General features: G+C 37.1%; 1 non-coding gene across 1 annotated transcript; it reads right to left on the bottom strand.

Annotated features, from left to right (window-relative positions):
• Positions 1-1739: 1739 nt before the first annotated feature.
• LOC115830715 lies at positions 1740-1800 on the bottom strand. Its single transcript, XR_004026267.1, has one exon. It is a non-coding gene; the product is annotated as a U7 small nuclear RNA (small nuclear RNA).
• Positions 1801-4442: the final 2642 nt, after the last annotated feature.

Here is a 4442-nt window from a genome sequence, read left to right as displayed (position 1 = left end):
ATACAATTTTAAAAAGTATATAAGAGCTGGGCACGGTGGCTCAGGCCTATAATCTCAGCACTTTAGGAGGCCAAGGCAGGCAGATCACTTGAGCCCAGGAGTTGGAAACCAGCCTGGGCAACATAGCAAAACCTCATCTCTTCAAAAAAAAAAATACAAAAATTAGCTGGGTGTGGTGATGTGCGCCTGTAGTCCCAGCTACTCAGGAGGCTGAGGCAGGTGGGTTGATTGAGTCCGGGAGGTCAAGGCTGCAGTAAGCCCTGACTGGGCCACTGTGCTGTAGCCTGGGTGACAGAACAAGACCCTGTCTCAAAAACCAAACAAACAAAAATAATAAGAGCTGAGTATCAGTGACCTGTAAGACAATATAAAATGACCTTGTAACTACAATTACACTTACATGTCATTACTTGTAACAACAATTACATTTACATGTAATAAACACACGTACATGGAATGCCATATGAAGAGCAGAGAGAGGTATTAAATTCCTTGGTTAAATCTTATAAAATATGTACAAGACATACACTAAAAATCAAAAAGCATTGCTGAGGGAAATTAAAGAAAGGGAGATATGTCCTATTCATGGGTCAGGAAGCTCAATATTGTTATCTGTCCGTTCTCCCCAAATTGATATATAGTTCCAATCAAAACCCCAGGCTTTTTTTAGAAATTGACAAACTAGGTCTAGAATGTATGTGAAAATGCAAAGGATCTAAAACATGTAAAGCAATTTTGAAAAAGAAGGTTAGTGTGGAATGAGTTATAGTATTTGATTTCAGTACATACAATAGAACTATACAGCAATGGAGAGAGTGGTATTTGTGTAAAGACAATCACATAGGTCAATGGAGCAGAGAGTCCAGAGATAGTCTCATTCATATGTGGTGAATTGGCTTTTGACAAAAAAAAAAAAAAAAAAAAAAAAGGCCAAAGTAATTAAAAGTCCAAGGTAACTAAGTAAGGAAAGAATCTTTTCAACACACGGTCCTGTAACAGTTAGTTATCCAAATGATCCATATGTAAGAAAATAAATCTTGACCCTTATCTCAGACCATACAGAAAGACTAACTCTGAGTGAAACATAGAGCTAAGGGTAAGACATAACATCATACAACTTTCAGAAGAGAACACAAGAAAATCTCCGTGACTTAGGCTTGGGAAAGATTTCTCAAATCGAACATAAGAAGGCTGAAGTACAAAAGAAAAAAATTAATAAATTGGACTTCATCAAAATTAATAACGTTAGTTCTTCAAAAGACACTGTTTAAAAATGGAAAGAGGCCAAGCAAGGTGGCTCATGCCTGTAATCCCAACACCTTGAAGATCACTTGAGGCCAGGAGTTTGAGGCTAGCCTGGGTAACATAACAAGACCCCATCTCTACAAAAAGGAGACAAAAGAATAGAAAAAAGACAAAACAATAGAAATTATGCAAAATGAAATGCAGAGAGAAATTTAATTTTAAAAAGTATTTTTTAAAACTTTTTTAAAAAAGTTTGCCAGATATGGCAGCTCATACCTGTAAGCCTAGCTACTTGGGAGGCTGAAGCTAGAGGATCTTTTTCTTTCTTTCTTTCTTTCTTTCTTTCTTTCTTTCTTTCTTTCTTTCTTTCTTTTTCTTTCTTTCTTTCTTTCTTTTTTTTTCTTTCTTTCTTTCTTTCCTTCTTTCTTTCTCTCTCTCTCTTTCCTTCCTTCCTATCTTCCTTTCTTTCTTTTCTTTCTTTCTTTCATTTTTTTAGGAGCTTTCCAGTGAATACTGGAAAACCTGCTAGACAAATTCTAAAGAGCTGTAACACTACATGGATATTTTTCAATACATATATTGGAAAACTTTTTGTAGATTTGCAATAATTTGAAAAAATTCAAAGATGAACTGTGCAGCCTAGAAATATCAAAATGAAGAAGAAGTTAGGTATGTCATGAATGCATAAAATGTATGTAGATACTAGTCTATTTTATCATTGACTACCATCAAATATACACAAATCTTTCATATAAAGTTAAAAGTTAACAAAACTTACACACAAACATGGACTGTACATGGCACCATTCACAGTCAAAAGAAATGGAAACAAACATAAAGATGCAGTATTAAATCAGAACTGCATAAAATTAACTGTACATCCTGTGGTACTGTAATAACTTCATAGGCACCTCCTGTTGTTATTGTGGTGAAGCTTACATTTTAAGAATATCCACTTAACATGCCATGTAAGCTATTCATCTCCATGTGGGCAGTCCGTCTCTCCAGTAAGCTGCACATCCAAATAAAAAGTGATCTTTGTTTGTTCTCAGGTATTTTTCATTGTTTATTGTAATACTGTAATCCTTGAATAACACCATGGGACCAGTAGGAAGTGCCACCAGTGATGCTGGAAGTGCTCCCAAGAAGCAGGAAAAGTCATGTCAGTACAGTAGTGTAAATGTATTTTATCTTCTTTATGATTTTCCTAGGTGCCTAGGAAAAGACTGAGTTTCTTGATGTACCACAGATTGAGGTTTGTAGCTGCAGTTGCCACTTTAGACAGTGGATTCATCTTGTAAACAGACAATAGAAACTTACGGTATCAATAAATACAGTACAGTAGTGTAAATGTATTTTATCTTCTTTATGATTTTCCTAATAACACTTTCTTTTCTCTAGCTAGCTTTATTGTAAGAACACAGTATATTATACGTATAATATACAAAATATGTGTAAATCGATTGTTTATGTTAGCGGTAAGGCTTCCAGTTAACAGTAGGTTATTAGTTAAGTTTTAGGGGTGTCAAAAGTTATATATGGATTTTCAACTGCATGAGTGGGGGGGTGTCAGTGCCCCTAACCCATTGTTCAAGGATCAATCATATATAATAAACCTTTACCACTCGAAAATATTAAGAAAATAAACCAATCAATTTAGGTAAAAAATTGGCAAACTATTTGAACAGACACTACGCCACAGAAGATATGAACTGCCACTACCTACATTAAAAAATGTTATCAGAAAAACATGAAAATTAAAACTACAATAAATTACCACTGTACAGTCACTAGAATAGCTACAATTTTAGAAGACACGTAATATCAAATGTTGGCGAGGATCTGGAGAACTGGCACTCTCAGGCTGTGCTGGGAAGAATGTAAAATGGTGTAGCCATTTTGAAAAATAGATCCATAGTTTTTTAAATAAAGGCTGCCATATGCCCCGCACTTTGACTTCCAAGTATTTATCCAAAAGAAATGAAAATATTCATCTGCCCAAAGACTTATGCACCTATACTCATAGCAGCTTTATTTGTAGTAGGTAAAAACTGACACCAACCTAAATGTCCACCATTGGATGAACAGCAAATCATATATTGTATGATATTCATAAAATAGAAAACTACTCAGCAAAAAAGAAAGGAACTCTTAATAATAGCAACAACATAGGTGAATTTCAAAAGCATCATGCGAAGTTAAAAGGTTGGCATAACGATTATAACAGCATGGTTCCATGTGTATGAAAGTCTAGAAATGGCAAGATGATGGTAATGGAAAGCAGACCTTTGGTTGCTAGGGGCCAGGAGTGGGAGAAGGGGATTGACTGCAAGGGACATAAGGACATTTTTGAGGGTGATGTAAAAATTTAACATCTTTACTGTGGTGGTAGTTACACAGCAACATACCTAATTTCTAAAAATCACTTAATTGGGAACACTTAAAATTGGTGAATGTTTACTGTATATAAATTATACCTAAATAAAGCTGACCCCACCCCAAAATGAAGCATGTGTCATCCCCAGTTCACAGATGAGGACTCTGAGGCTTATAGAAGATTGGGAACATGCTTATATCACAGAACCAGCAGGTAGTGACTCCAAGATTCAAACCCAGGTGACTAAGTCCACAGCTCATCTTCCTTCTTCCACATCTGGCTTCCTCCGTTGCTTATTCATTCCACAAAAAAAGTATTAAAGCCTCATATTAAAAGAACCTAAAAACTAGCAGAATAAGTCATGTATTACGAAGGTCCCTTGGCCAGGAATCTATGGTTTTCCCAACTTAGTTCTTACCTCGAAGCTCCTCCCTCATCAGGCCCTTCTCGCAGACTATTGCCCCACCCAGGGCATGAAGGTGCATCTCTGAGACATGCAAGGCTCTCCAAGGCCTGCCCTCAGCCTGGAATGCCTGAGCCCCTTCCTTTCCCTGCCCACCCTGCCTCCCCCTCCCCCTTCCTTCCTCAAATCTGGGTCTTTTGCTTCCCTTATCTCTAGACTGAAATTCACCCCATCCCATCCTCAGCACTTGGACTTGATATTTACCATCTCTCCATTATTTTGTTCTTTGACTCCCTTTGGCCTTTGTCACCTACAGCCTATGGACTCCCTAACTAGACCTTGAGCTCTATGGAATGCTACTCATTGAGGTAGCGTGTTCCCACAAAGCACCAGACAGCATCTGTTACACACCTGGCA

This window comes from Nomascus leucogenys, chromosome 16 (genome assembly GCF_006542625.1).
Source record: "Nomascus leucogenys isolate Asia chromosome 16, Asia_NLE_v1, whole genome shotgun sequence".
Lineage (NCBI taxonomy): Eukaryota > Metazoa > Chordata > Mammalia > Primates > Hylobatidae > Nomascus > Nomascus leucogenys.
The sequence above is the reverse complement of the archived record's forward strand: the minus strand, read 5'-3'. Positions and strand labels throughout refer to the sequence as shown.